The sequence below is a fragment of the Anas acuta genome, chromosome 7, assembly GCF_963932015.1.
Source record: "Anas acuta chromosome 7, bAnaAcu1.1, whole genome shotgun sequence".
NCBI lineage: Eukaryota > Metazoa > Chordata > Aves > Anseriformes > Anatidae > Anas > Anas acuta.
Window position 1 is genome coordinate 29,049,247 of NC_088985.1, and position 15,932 is coordinate 29,065,178.

Here is a 15,932-nt window from a genome sequence, read left to right on the forward strand (position 1 = left end):
GTGGTATTTCATGCCCCACTCTGTGCATCAGCTTTGGAGGGAATTACAAGCAATGGCCTCTTTCATACAGAAACACTTTATAATCAGCCTGGCCTGCTCTAGCAAATACTAGGTGAATATATGAAAGATCTGCGCTTTTCCCCTAGCTAGTGCACTTAACTAGGAAGCTTTACTTATTGAGTAAAGCTGGAATTTTACAAAAAGCTCATTTCCCAAGTAGGCAACAAAGGAAGAGAGGAGAAATTTTAAAGGCCTCAGCACCCTGGGTTCTTGCTGAAAACTAAGTCCTTTTGAGAATCTGACTGTTAAGGTGTCACCATGGGAGTTAGCAGAAGCATTGAGCACTTGAGAAAAGCAGACCTGAGTTTCATTGCCTGAAGGTATGCTTACCTAGAGTTTCTTCCTTAGGATAAGACTTCAAGAGAAAGTGGCTCTAACATCGTGGGTTGCTTCTTTCTCCTTTCTCTCCCCTCTCCCCACCCCTGGCCCCTTCTCACTCTTCACTCACACAGTTCAGCTCACTGAACCACTAGAAAACTATTCACATTTTTTCACCAGTTGGGTTTTCTACGCTGTGGTGGACTATTTCAAAGTAGCACTGAGCCTGACACAAAGGACGTAGTGCACAGGAAGGAGAGGTGGTGTGAGGGAAACTCTGCAAGATCAGCTCACCCATCCAACCAAAAGCCACAGGATGCTCCCAGCACACCATCTGCAGCTGAATGGGCTCCCAAACCCTCACAAACCAGCTGCTGAGTGGGGTGGCTGCAGTGCCTTTGGTAGCACCTGGACCACTCTGAAAAGATGGTATAGATTATGGGTGCTTGAAATCTTTTGAAAAGCTGGCACTGCTAGAGAAAGAAGGATTGTGTCAAGTCAAGTTGGCCTAATTCCACTTTAAAATCATATTGTAGCCACTTATGTACAATACAGACACTATTTTGTTTCCCTTCTCTCGGTAGCTGTGGACTTGAGGGCAGATCAATTGTTTTGTATCTTTAAATTCACACAGAACCAAAAGAATGATTTTTCCATTTACTTTCTAGATGCCTTATTTTAATGAAAGATGCGAACACCCCACAGCAACTTCATTCTAGCTAAACAAAAGCAACTCCTGTCTTACGAACAAGACCAGCAAATTAGAAGTTGAGTCTTCTTTTTCCATCAGTTTACCACTCTTTTAATCCTCCTCCCCATCTTTTCAAATCCTTGAGGGAAGCAGATGAGCTTTAAGCATGCCCCGAAGGTCGCTGCAGATGTGTGTTTGTACATATACATTCACTGGAACCTTTGCACTTTGCTAATCTGTGCGGGTCATGACGAGCATACAAACCCCAGCCACCTCTCTCCTCAGCAAAGATTTACTGGTCTATGCACAGTGAAGACACTATTGTTGAGACTACATTGACCTCTTGAAATGTATTATAGAATATTCACTCATCTTCTGTGAAGTATTTTCGTAAATAAACTGAGTCACATCGATGAATGAAGTACATTTCGTGTCATAATACATAAATTCATTTGCTTCACAAATTGCAGGACACTATAACCAGCTGACTCATTGAAAAATACAATACAGTTTTGGAAGATAAGCTGCTAAGTAAAAAATTGTGTATTACACACATGGATACTAAGTTGCTAAAAATACTGCACATATCAAAGTACTATCTGTGTAGTAATTGCAAAGCCACAGATTAATCATTTTATCATGCACCTTTGCCTTCCTGTGTTTGCTATTCACTATGGGTTCAATCTAATTCCTGAATACTTCATCAACATTGGAGCTTTGTACTTATGAAAAGAAAGTGAAATTTTGGCTGTGATGGAAATCAGTGAGAAAATGCAGCTGAATTTAAGGGGACCAAAATGCGAGTGAGTCCTGAAAAGTCCTAAAGTACAACACCTAAAACTGAAAAAATTCAAACCCGCTAGAGGATTAAAGAGCATAATCCCCTACATTTCAAAGGGGAAAAATGTACATACATATTGTGATATCCGTGTAATGACATTTTGAATCCTACAGTAAAATATTGCCTGATTTGTTTTCTTTATGCTACAACTTGACAATTTTCTTGGATTTGCCAACTGAAGTCCTGAAAGTACTTCTGCTAGTGTCTATTTTTCACTTATGTGTCTAATCCTCCTGAATTTTTAGGACCTAGTTGTTGTTGTAAAGTAGAGTACATGCATAGGAAGAAGGTCTAAGCATCATGAGATCACCAGCAAAAGCTTTGTAGCACTGAAAGGGGGAGAAGTTGAAGATAGGATGCTCAAATATTGGGAGAGGTTGTCAAGAGAGATTGTGGTGTCTTCATCCTCAGAAATATCTAACTCCATGGGCAGCCCACTGCAGCTGATACTGCTCCGAGGTGGTGGGGCTGGATTAGACAACCTCCAGAGGTGCCTGCCCACCTCAGCCACACTGTGGCTGTGTAATCTATGTGCACCCAAGAGCCAGAATAAGATTGGCATTTTGTGTGCTAAAAATTGCTGCATTGTTACACACAGCAAAATAATGTGATGAGAATGCTGTAGCATACGTTGTAATGCTTCTCTTCTTTGAAAGTCAGCGTTTGATATGTGGCTGTTAGAAAGCAGTATTTTTTTAAAAGTCAGTGCAGTCTCTCAAATGCATTTCTTGGGCTTTTTAGATCTCTCTTTTCTTAATGCACTCAAATGCTAAGCACCATTCCAAATTCATGTCAATATATCTATTGACATCTTTCTTGCTGTTTTCCTCTTCTTCTATTCTCTGTGGTATCAGTCTTGCCAACCGCTCCTGAGATCTTTGGTTATGATCTAGCAAAGCCCTTAAGCACATGCTTAACTTTTAAGAATGCAAACAGTCTTTGTGAATTCAGCAGGACATTTCCTTTAGCTGCTTTGCTGGGCGGGGGCCAAAGTGCTCAGCGCTCTATATACAGATCGAAATATAATAATTCACACACAGTTAGTTAGAAAAATCACTGCAGAGTGTAGAATAAATTGGAACAGATTTTTCCCAGCCCTTTCACAGAATTTGGCCATGAAACGCTGCAAAATTCTACCAGTTCTGAATATAGTTTATAAATTAACGGAATTCAATTCATCAACGTATGTCATGGAAAATATCTGCTTTATACACAAAGTTACTTTCACATGCACATTTTCTCTCTCACGCACATACACACACACATACGAGATCTAAGCCTACTTGACTGCACTGCAGACTCTATGTCTTATAAGCTGTATTCCTCATCAAATGTTATAACTTAGAGCTTCTCCCAAGGTTCAAAAAAATCCACACAAACTGCTAAGTAGAAGTTCATGATAATACAAAGTTCTTAAAGAACATCGAGGAGAGAGTTGTATGTAAGTTCAATAGCAGTCTGCAGGTAAGTGCAAACAATGCGGAGATGCAAACACGAGACCAGCCTAGCTGGGTCAGATCAAAGGTCTATGTTCTTGTTCTACCAGGTGCCCAGATAAGGGCACAAGAACAGGGTAAATATATCATGGCATTGATATATCCCAAGTTTTTTTTTTTCCTTCCAGCAATTCCTTCCTGTTGTTTCCAGCAAACTGTGACTCACGTCTTCCCAAGCTAGAGGTGGTGCACCAATGTTTACTACTACTTCCTTTACTTTACTTTACTTTACTTTACTTTACTTTACTTTACTTTACTTTACTTTATTATTTTATTTTATTTTATTTTATTTTATTTTATTTTATTTTATTTATTTTATTTTATTTTATTTTATTTTATTTTATTTTATTTTATTTTATTTTATTTTATTTTATTTTATTTTATTTTATTTTATTTTATTTTATTTTATTTTATCTCTTTATTAATCTGTGTAAACTTCTGGCATTCACAAAATCCTGTGGCAAGGAGTTTCACAACATGACCAAGTCTGTGAAAGAGTACTACCAAACACTTGCCATTTGTTTTGAATGTGCCACTTGATTGCTTCCTCCCATGGATGAACTAAAGGCAGCAAAAGACACAGTCATTCTTTACTCACTTTCCCTGTGCCGTTCATGATTTCATATTCTACTCTAATATCCCTCCTTTGCCAGCTCTTTTCTTAGCTGAAAATTCCTCCCGCATTTAATCATTCCCTGTAAGATTATTTGTACTAAGGAAGAGCTGAGGTGCTATAGGAGGCAAGCTGTCTGCTTCAACAAGGTGTTTTTAGGGGAATTTGAACTCCCAGACTAATGAGACCTGGACCAAGACATTTTTTAAGTTGTGATTACTTAAACTTTTGCATTGTGGTAATGAACAGCTCCTCATGCATCTCCTATAGCCTGTATGCAGCTAGCTGCGAACTGTAAAATAATGTCATATAGGAATGGCAAAAGTGAACCATCCTTTCTTTTTACTGCTAAAGTGAGAGAGACATTAAGTGGAAAAAAAAATCTCAAAGTTGTTTGTGCGAAGTGTTCTGCTGGTCCTGAGAGCTATTGTCTCTCTTTGTATCATTGGAGGTATAGCAGTGGAAGATTGAATGGTGGAGGTGAGGCCAGTTCTTCCTCAATATGTTTATTTCCAACTTGCTTTGTGGGTTTTTGTGTGGTCTGTGTGTGTGTTGTCTGTTAGCTCATTGTATACTACCCTCGGATTTAGGCAGAAGAACTAGCCAACAAACAACACAAAGATTGGATTATACATTCTAATGAGCTATCGAAAACAAAATAAGCAAAGAAACAAACAGGTAAACAAAACCCAGCTTTTTTGTGTCATGCTAAAATTCCTGTTAGCAGAGTACTGTTCATATTCGAGACTGCAAGATTATCTCCAGCTCCAATAGCTGATATTCAGATATTCTTCCAGATGGGTCTTTTCTTCTGACCAAGGCAGTTGTTGTTAACCTGCCTTGATTTCCCATAAGCAGTTCTTACTATTTCATTTTAGTTCCTGCAGCACTGGTTCAAGTCTGCAAGTCCTAAATCTTGTATCTCTGCTATAATGACTTTAGACCATGAGATGTGTCACTAAAACACCCACAAGAATTGAAGATAATGCACTGATTTTATTTGCAAGCGCTTTACCTTATGAACCTCGGTTCATATTAAAGTGGAATGAAATCTTGGCTTCATGAGCGCCAGCAGCAAAGCTCACATTGACACCAAGGATTTTGGGAATCTACTGACTCCTTCTGCCCTGCCAAGTGCTGCAAATCTGTCTGTGCTGATGTCTTAAATGAGACCTGAGGCAGAAACACAAGGATTGAACCTGAGATAGAAATGCAAGGGCTCAACCTAAAAACTTGATGCTTCTCTGTGAGAGTCTGTAACTTACATTGTGTCTCCTAATGGACATTCTTTCTCTCTCTCTCTCTCTCTCTCTCTTTTTTTTTTTTTTTTTTTCTTGGCTGCTTTTGAGCATTTCTGATGGGCCCCAGCAGAGTGAGCACTGGCTGTGCATCCAAATGTAGCAGGTACAGTGCATCTGCACGCTGCACTGGGATGTTAATGAATGTTGGCAGCAGGAGATTGGCAAAGGAAGAGTCCTGTAAGAAAAGCCTTTTCTTTAAAAAAGTTCTTTTGTGTCCCATGGCTGGGGAACAGAGTTTAGTGCATGTCCAATAGGTTGCAGACTGACTTTTCATCACTGTGACTGTGAATTTATGTCCTATTGTCCAAAGTGTTGGTATAAACCTTGCACAACAGTCTGGAAGTGCCAGGTCTCCAGAGCATGGGCTCTGAGGTACACCTCGTATCTGCTCTGCCTTTTTCCACGGCCAGGAATCCAGCTTAATACACGTGACTGAACCCAAGTCTCTGGGATGTGTCTCTGCTGTCCCACGTGAATAACAAAATTCCATCAGCTTTTTTTGTAGGGTTTGCTTTCATGCCTTTCATTAAAACATTAACGGTGTTGCTCTCCTCTGTTCTAGCTGTGGCTGGCTTCCTTTGTACATTCCTCCTGCACAAGATGGTGTACTACAAATGTGTATTGAGCAGTAGGACAGATCACCTCCAAGGTAACAGTGGGGGGCATGGATACAGTTCCTGCATGATTCCAGGCCAGGCCAGACTTGGTGTGATTAACTAACATTAGCACTTGAAGCTCAGACAATGGCGTATTAGAAGTATGTGGGTGGTTTCAATCCATTTCCCAGTGGGCAAGTGTCTGCATGACAAAAGCACCGCTAGAATCAGCACTAGGCAGCACTTTGGCTGCTTACCCAGTGAAACTGATGAAAATGAACCCAAGAAAGGGATGCTCAAAGGAACGCAAGACAGGGATGCTCTCCTGTTTCTAGGAAAACGTTTCAAGGACGGGTTTGTGACAAACTGATGGGGAAGTCCTGCTGCTTGGCCTTTCTTGCTAAGATGTTAAGATGTCACCATTGCCAAAAGATGTGTTTCACCCCTGACAAGGTACAGTGTTTGGTTGCAAGGTATGGTGCTGTTTACACATGTATGTGCACAGCTGTGAGCTGAGTTGTGCTGCACTGTCAATGCCATATCACTCACTGTATGGTCTTCTGAACTCTCCATCTAGCATTTTACTTCTGAACAGGCAAAAAAAAAATGGGCACATTTTAATCACAGAGCTCTATTTTCTTAGAGGTAGCTCCTTCCACAAAGATGCAGTCTATGAAATCCTTTAGTCACAAGAAATAAAGCCAATGATTGATTTGTATTCTACAATGTACCCTCTGGCTAAAACCAAGTTATAAGTACCAAATGGTTGAGACGGGGCTTGTGAAAGGGCAGTTATGTGAGTGGCACTAGAAGGAAAATGTTAATAAAGGGCAGTCCATTGAACGAAGGTTAAATACTTTCATACTTCTCAGCCAACCCAGAAATGTCCCTGAATTCTCATTAAAAAGCACTCTTCATAATCTGCTATTTTACCTCATTAAGGAAGGGGAATCTTGAGGATCAAGAAATATCACTTCATTGAGGAGAAATAAAGGTAACAGGGATATAAGTTTAAAAAGATTCTGTATTCTTTTTGATTTCCTTACGCATTTGGCTTGCCTGTTTATTCTTTTGTCTGTACTTTATTTTATTTTTAATTTTTATTGTTTATTTATTTATTTTTAGTGAGCGAACTCAGAGAAGTTTGGAGGCTTGTCCCTAACCACATGCTGACTCTATGGTTCCCCTGAGGCAGAGCCAAGTCAAGAGTGCAGCCAGTCATCCCTCAGACCGCTGCCACGGTGAGTCCCAGCCTTATGGCCAACCCTGCTCATCTTCCCTCTCCTACCCCACTGCCCTCCACAGTGCCCCATGGGAACAGACAGAGCCTCGTCCCAATAAGTTTTGAGGCTTTGGGGTTCTCCAGACTGGCCTGTAAGTCTTAAAAGGAAAAAAATACCAATATGTTGGAAAATTAACTTAAAAAAAGCATGTGGGTGTTGTGTCATGGCTTAAGGTTGTTTTGATGTCATCAGGTCTAGCCAACTGAGAGGTAGCTTGCAGGAGTTTACACTAAGCCCCCAGAACAAAGCTTGATATTAATCTGTGTGCTTCGCTGATGGCAGTTTGGATCTGTGCTTCAGTTTATCCTGCAGTTGTGCTAGTTTTTAGTTGTGCCCCTCAAGACAACATGAGCTTTGGAACACCTTCAGGATGCTAACACCTAACCTCTGGTTTAGGCCTGTAGAATGTCCCAGTAAAGTTTGCTTTGTATTATCATTTGCCAAAAAAATGACATTTTTGATAAAAATGGTGTGAATTAACAAGTTGAGACTAGCATAAGGATGCAGGTGTGCTCAGCAGACGCCTTACAAATGACAGTGGGATGCATCTGAATGGAGATACCCAGTCAGGGTCCTGCAGAGCACTGGCCTGACAAACCTGATACATGACTGACCTCCAGGAAACTAGTGCAGGGATGGTGCCTTCCTCCCTAAAATGTGGTGTCACACCTGTGACAAGAGCTCTCTCCTGCATTAGAGTACTGCACATACCTTGATTTCAAGTTATATAAAATATAAGCCAACATTTTCTTTACATTTAAAATTAGGATAAAAGAGCATTTTCATAAGTGCATGACCTTAATAACCATTTAGTTACAGTTGGCACATTTGTAAGTCAGGGCACATTTAATTTTGTACTTTTCTATATAGAAAGTTTAACCTTTTTGTGGGGGGGCAAATGCTAGATTTCAAACGAGTCTGTCTGTATTGACTGAGTAGTGTTTTTTCTGCTGCAGAAATGCTTAATCTGAGAAAACTCAGATCTGAAAACCTCTTGGTTTGTTCAGATATTTAACAAATTCAGCAAGTAGGAAAATTAATCTTTGAATAGAAGAAACAATCTGACAAAATAAGCCATAAAAGTAGGCGCCAGGTGTCGTAAGGAAGTTCTTCATGCAGCAGTTGCTTAATGTATACTCAAAATGCATCCACTTTTGTTCGAAGATCCAACAAAACAGATGAAATTGGGTTACACCAATTCTCTTGATCTATGAATCTTCCACTGTGTCAAAGATAATACACCAAACAAACCTACATGTAAATGGTGTGATAAAATGATCTACTGTATACATTATCATCCATTAATATTGCTGGGGCTAATGCATTTCATCTGTCATACACTTTGTTTTATATTATCCCCACCTTAGTGAAAAATACCATAAAAACTGCTGGGCTGACAGTCATGCAGACTACCCGCTGGAAAGCTAAAGTCCAAGGACATGATTCCTGTTGCAGTTTCACCCAGAGCTGCCTGTGAAGGAGGCATGCATGGTCTTGTTGTCAAGAAATGTGGTCTCTGCTCTGGACATCACTACTGTCCCATGAGCAAGTTCCCTTATTTCTTGATGCTTGCCTTCCTCTTCCATTCATAAGCTGTCCTGTCTCTTATTTGTAAATCAGTTGAGTTCCATGTGCTTTTACAGTACCTAATATAAGGCACCCCACACCTGGTGAAAGTCTCTAGGCTCTATAGTATAGCATAGTAAGACAAAAATAGCAATTCATAATAAGATGAGAGACTCTGAGATCACTCTGACCTTGAATTCTCTGCTGTCTTTTAACAGGAAGAGGGTGAAATTGGACTGAAACAGCCCCCTCATTTTACGTAGAGCCACCAATGACCCAGGCTGCATTTGAACCACAGCCCTAGAGGCAAAAGGCTTTGCGTCTCATTGCCAATTCACAGCAAGAACATAACTTGAGCCCACACACTAATGCTAAGCAAGGACTGAGTGTTTCTAATCCTTATTCACACATCTACACCTATTAAAATCACATGTGTGAAGATTTGCAGGACTTGTTCCTTTATTGTAAAGACCAGCCCTTTCAAAACATGTTCTTAAATCAAATGAAAAATTGAATTATCTGCCAAAAAGAGACATAAAGACAAATGCAAGAAGAATATGTGGCTTTCTTTCTCAGACATATTGTGCTGAATGGCGTTGTTTGGCTTAAACTGAAATGTTATGTTTTGAGAAGGCTGAGAAGAATGTTTAGCTATAACGGTCTTAAAGGCTCATTATCACAGGTACAGCACTATATTCTCCAATTCACTCTTATTACCAGAAAAGACACCTCTGCACAGGCTGTCTGGATGGTGTCCCTCCCACTGGAACGCTTGCCCTTCTCTCGGGCTGCATAATGTGCAGAGGGCAGGATTATCTGACTCACTAACCAGCCTTACTGGCCCACACGGTTCCAGGATGCTGGGGAAAATCTATTTGGATAAGATCTTTCAGATTCTGACTTTCAGTGACCCTGTGACAGAGCAAGGCAGAAAGCTGCTTCTATTTAAAATGCCAGATAGTTACTTCCAGTGGCTAACAGATTTCCCCTTCCCCAAAAGAATTTATAAGCTTGCATTGTATAGTTCTTTTTTTCTTCATGTAAATTGTGGGTGTTAGTCTTGAAAACCTTAAATAATCCTCATGAAAGACCATTATGTCCCTCCTGATGCTTGCGTCCCCATGCACCAGGCATTTCAGAAGGGAGACTAGTTGCAGTGGCAGAAGACAAGAGACTTCTTTAAAAGGCAAGCTTCTCTGATTTTTTTCAGCCCACACTGGCAGCCAGGAGTGACTGATGGAAGATGCTTGTCCAATGCTTTTGTGAGCTCATGGCCTGTGAGTTAGAACCTCAATTGGTTGTGTTATCATTTTGAGTTGCATTCTGTGATCATGCAGAATAAGTTCCTTTATTTTGGCTTGCACACCATACTGGTTTTTCCATGATGCTGATGGGAAGTTACCACAGGTAAATCACACCTGTCTGGAAGTTGGCCAGTCTAAAATGCAAAATGCCAAAATTTCATCTCCCAAACTCTCTGCACCCCTAATTCCAGTCTTACTTCTTTCCCTTCACAAAATATTCCTTTCTTGGAATTGCTTGTTTTTTGATTTTTATTTTTTCCAGCAGAAGCTCCAATCATTTAGAATATTCTTTACATATCTTCCCGAAGATCTCAGTCACCTCTTTTTAAAAGTCTTCTGTAAAGATAACTTTTGTTTATTCCTATAAACACAAGGCTTTTAAAACCCAGTAGCCCATTGGGCATGGATAGATGTTCTGTTTGGGAGGTGTCATGTCAACTTAAGCCAACGTCAAGCCTTCCCTTCCCAATTCTCCTACAGGCAGCCCGCTTCTTTGTTAGAGGAAAAGAAAGCAAAAGGTTTAAGTGTAAAGTATATCAATAGTCTACTAATATAACCTTTTCACATAAATAGTGTATTTTTTTTATATGTGATACAATTATGTCTAAGAGATGGTCTACATGAGTTGAAACAAGAAATAATGGCCCATGAAGCTAGGGACAGAAGGCAAAGTACACCCAGAGCAATGTAAAGAAGTTTTCTACATTATGCAAAGCATGGGGAGCTTGTAATCCTTCATTATTCATTATATTTTCTTTATCAGTTGTTGAAATTCGTTTATATAATAGATACTATAGAAAGTATTATAGCCTTCTGTTGCCCTGTGCGTATCACACACTGAAAATAAAAGTGCTTTGGCTTTATGAAGAGGTAAAGATATGATGTTCAGTATGAACATGTGATTGAAATATAAAGGAACCCCTTCAAACAATCAAATCCAAGCCCTGTCATCAAGAAAAGAATTCTGATACTAAAATAAATAGGGTCAGGAAAACTCTTGAATGTCTTCACTCCCCCTAAATGCAAACACCTGTCATTCAGCATCAGTGCCCAGCTGGTGTTAGGTATTAAAAAAACAGTGTATTTATTGTATACACCTGTATTTTTTAGAAGAAATCCAGAAAAACTACCCCAAACTTGGTCAGAGCAGAGCCAATCAAGTAGTTTGCTCCTTATGAATCTCTAATGAGCTTTTGGGTGCTGGGCTGCTGCGAGTCTGAATGGGCCTCTCAGTGCAGTGGTGAGCTTCCAGTTGATTTTCTGTTTTTACTGAATACATATTTTCATTTGAAGCCACTGCAAAAATTATGCCATGCTGAAAACAAGCATTCCTGGATCATATAAACAAACAGTATAAATAAAGAAGCCAGGCCTTCAAGTGTGACTTTGTTCTAGAGAAACATTAAATGCAGTGCATCACGCACACTCACTCACAGTCACTCTCCCCACCCTCTTTTTAATTTTTACTTTCTTTCTTTTGTAGGTTTTTAAAGAAAGAATGACATAGCATAGTCCAATTGGCCATCAAACCAAAAGAAAAAAAAAAAAAGTAACCCAACACTTTACTCAGATGTTGGAAATGCTGCAGACAGAAATTGTTAAGTCCTTAACATTTCAATCCAGAGTTGTATAATTCACATCCAGAGCTGCTACCAAGTCACGGGGGGGTGACTTAATATGTTCCCCAAAGTCCATTATGTTATCCATATCCAGGAAGATATCTGTGCCAGGGCTTTCTTGAATCAAAGCGATGTCCACCATTCTTCAACTGTGAGCCTGCTGAGATTTTTTTTTCCAGTTCCTGGCAAATAGATATCTGGCTCTAGTACATGCCAGATTGATGCACTTTGCGACTGATCCCTTAATAATATTCAGGTCTCCTAGCCCCAGAACACAAAAGCTCAGCAACTGCACAGATATCTACCTCCAATATTTTTTTTTCTGATAAAAAAAATAAAATCTTATTATCCTCCTCCCTTAAAATGCAATAATTATCTCATGCTACCCACCTCAGAAAAATTATTTTATTCCTCTTATATAGGACTAGCAACAAACAGATTTATTTTTAGTTTTATTGAATGTAGGGAAAGACTATGAATGAAGGAGAGAGTGGGGGAGGGAGGATGTGTGTGAGTTTTACACTTGGGGACTACATTACAACTATGCAATATTTTCTGATACATGTATTCATATTAAGATGCCCTGCATGACTTCAATGTTTTCTGCAACATACACTGCTACTACTCTTAGGTCATGTCTGTGTGTGGAGCCATTTTCCAGCTCTGAATAAAGATTCCAAAGGTATAATTAATAAAGAGGTTAACAGTGATCTACTGCAAATAGTGTTTTTCAGAAGTCAAGATCTAAAATGAACAGCTTGGTCTGGCTTGATTTCTTATGTTTTTGTTGCTTTACACCCATGAGACTAAATGGACAGAACTATTATATCATATTGTGCTGTTGTATAATGTTTTAGTTGCGATATCATGATATATTAATACATACCCACACTTCAGACTTCAGCAGTTCTTTTCACCTGAACAGATGAGATCTAAACTTTTTTTTCAGTCCTTTTTGATTTATGAACCCCTACAAATTCCCCATGAAAAGTATAGCCCCCTTTAGTATCTCCATGTGCAGAGATTGCTACCTAGTATCTGTGAAATATTTTTTCTTAAAGTTTTATTCATATAGGTAGCCAAAAAGCTGCAGGAGTCTCTGGGTCAGTGACTGAGAACATTTTCTGAGACCTTCCATGTTAATTAAACAGCAAGCCCCTTCCCCATTAGGTCAGCAATACCTTGACTTTACGAAGGTGCTTGCACAGGGACAGAGAGAATCATTGTCTTCCCAGGAACGCCCTCACAGACAGAAACTTTGCATGGGACACCACATTTCCAGATGCACTTGTTAACCTTCAGTCTTCTTGAGATGCCATATATCTGTCAGCGTGAACGGTGGGTGGAGGCATACAGCGATCGGAAGGGATTCTTGCAAATGAAGTCACTGAGCATGTGCCTACGATGTGGATTCATGGGGAATCCTATGTGGTATTTCCAGTAGTAGCAAGGTTTTTTAAACTCTAACCAAGTTTGTTTCCCGTTCTTTGGATGATATAAAAATCACTGCATTAAAGATGTTGTGGGTTCCTTCTTCTTTCTTTCCTTTTTTTTTTTTTTTTTTTTTTTTGTTTGTTCATTTGTTTTTGGTATTTGTTTATGATATGTGAAGAAGGCTCAAAAATTTTAGTCAAAGCTATTTCTTCCCTGCTTGTTTGCATAGCTAGTATAGGTCTTATCTTTCACAGCAGACTACATTGCCACTGGAAAGTTAAAAAAAAAAAAAAAAAAAAAAAAAAAAACAGGACAGCCCATTAAGTGAAGATCAGAAGTTGAACAAATTGGGAAGCTACTTTTCATGGAACTGTTAAAATCATCTGGTTTTGCTTATTTGCTCTTAAACTATAACCTTGTGAAATGTCTGAGATTAAATCACTGTTAAAGTTTCAGCCCTAGTGCCCTTCCATTACAACGTGTGAGAGTTCCCCAGGCACATTCTGAGATAAGTCTGGACTATTTTTGTTAGAATAGTTAGTGCATTCAGAGCAACTTGTTCCAGTGTAGATAAGGCAAGTGGTGCTTTATGATGTACTAGCTAGTCTTGCTGAAGTGTGTGTTACAACATGCTGAGTATCACTTCCTTGTCTGCATTGTCTACAGTGACAATTTGGACTAAATTGGGACTTTAAACTTTCTTTTTTTTTTTTTTTTAATCTTTTACAGTGCTCAAGTCAAACTGCTACAGACACCAAGATGGTCTCCAGCACAGGGATGCCCAAACTGTGCTCAGCAGACCTAAGGCTATGTGAGGATGGTTGGCCTGATGAACTAATGTTCATTTCCATTTTTGATGAATGCGGCTGATGAAAGTAAGATAAAACTAAGAGAAAAGAAAAGCTTAAGGAAGTCAAAAAAGCATGCATATTTTTATAACAATTCTTCCGTGCATTAGTGGCTGTACCAGCAACAGAGGTATAATGTGATCTGAGTTGAAAAGGAGCAGGACTTGACATTGAGTGAGAAAAGAAGTCACGGTATGATCTCTGTGTGGTGGTGGTATCAAAAGTACTGAACAAACATGGTGAGCAGTGGGACTTGAGGTGGGACACCTTTCCTGCACAGGCTTTCTGCTGCCTGGCACCCATACTGCTCTCTCCGTATGGACTTTTCCTCAGCTGATTTGGACATCTCTTGTAGTCATTAAGTTGGAGAACATAAATATTGTTAGTGTCTCAATCTCTTGTTATATTCAGCTGAAGTTGATCTATGGTTACAAATGTTAGAGCAAGATGAGGTGAGCCAGCTTTCTTCAAGAAGCCAAGATAAAAGGGGTAAGACTGTCAGCCAAAAAAATAGGGAAAGTTAAACTTCACATATCTCTCTGATGAAAAACAAGCACAATAAATCTTTCAGAAAGACAAACAAAGCAATGGTGCTCTGTGTTGTTAAGCATTTTACAGATACTTGTAAGAGTTCTGGTCAAAGTTATTCTAGAATATCACATATTCTCTTGCAGTAATGTTGATGCCAGTTCCAATGAGTGTATCCCAAATGTGACAATCTTGAATCTTGGCCTTTTTTGTACAACCACAGTTCTATCAGAGTGCTTTCTTTATTTAAAAAAAAAAAAAAAAAAAAAGTAAATGTCTATCCTTTATGGTCTCCATGGTCAAGATTTTAACTAGGCAATGCAAACATGAGTATACTAGAAACTGGCTTAATACACCAGACAATAAATTTAGGGCAAAGAAACAAAGATGCTGTTTCTGTTTTCCGCTGACATTTCTTTCCTTGTACAAAGTAACTTCATCAAAAGCAGGGTTCAGCTCTTCGGGATCTAAAACTTCGGCACCTAGTCTCTGCCAGTCCTTCAGGCACTCTCCGCAGTCAATGGAGCAAGACCAGTGCCACAGCAAGGTGAGTCATCTCACAATGGACATATTTTAGTTAGCTGGGATGAGTCACTGTCTGGAGATGTTTGGGCCTCTTTATTTGCTGGCTCAGATGGCCAGCTAGAAGCCAGGTAAATATTCTCTGACATGTTACTGCTACAGCATTAGACTTTGTCACTGCCTTATCCTGCAATTCGCACGTTATAAACCTATATATAAGTTATTCACATGTTATACTCTGTTATACGGTGTGCCACAGACGCCAGGGAGGTGAACTTAAAGACGTGAGGACCTGCTCAGTCATGGGCAAGAGAATTGCATGAAAAGGAAGGGCAGTTACTGATAATAAAAGGGCAATATGAGGTGATAATGTTTTATAATATTGTTTGGTGGGAGATGGAGCAAGATGCATTTGAAATAGGAGTGTGGTGCCATTTTTTTCCCAGGGAGGGTAACGAACAACCACTGGTACAAAACTTGCCTACAGTGAAAGGGGATTTCTGACTTGAAGTCTTTAAAATGAGGCCAGATGTCTTTCTAAATGAAGTATTGTAGCTCAGCTAGAAATGACAAGCTAGAGGCAGGAACCACTTGTTGAAATTCAATGACCTCTGTAATACAGGACCTCAGAGCTGAAGATCACCATGGTCTTGTAAAAATCCTACTTTTATTTATTTGTACTAAAGTAGTGCTCAGATCCAAATAACATCTGCTCTTAGGAAAAAAAAAAAAAAAAAAAAAAACATTTTAAAATTCTGTGTTAAAACTGGTGTTGCTATTTTCTGCTAAATATTGTACATATACTTAGTAAAAATAGATAGTCCCTGCCAAAAGAGCCTATTACCTACATTTTCAAATATAAACATCTAGCTTTGCGCACAGAAAGAACCTGATGGATTTCGTTAACAGATT

General features: G+C 39.3%; 1 long non-coding RNA gene across 1 annotated transcript; it reads left to right on the top strand.

Annotated features, from left to right (window-relative positions):
• The first annotated feature begins 5,054 nt into the window (after window positions 1-5,054).
• LOC137859574 (uncharacterized) lies at window positions 5,055-15,710 on the top strand. Its single transcript, XR_011098393.1, has 3 exons — window positions 5,055-5,969; window positions 7,042-7,157; window positions 13,852-15,710. It is a non-coding gene; the product is annotated as an uncharacterized lncRNA (long non-coding RNA).
• Window positions 15,711-15,932: the final 222 nt, after the last annotated feature.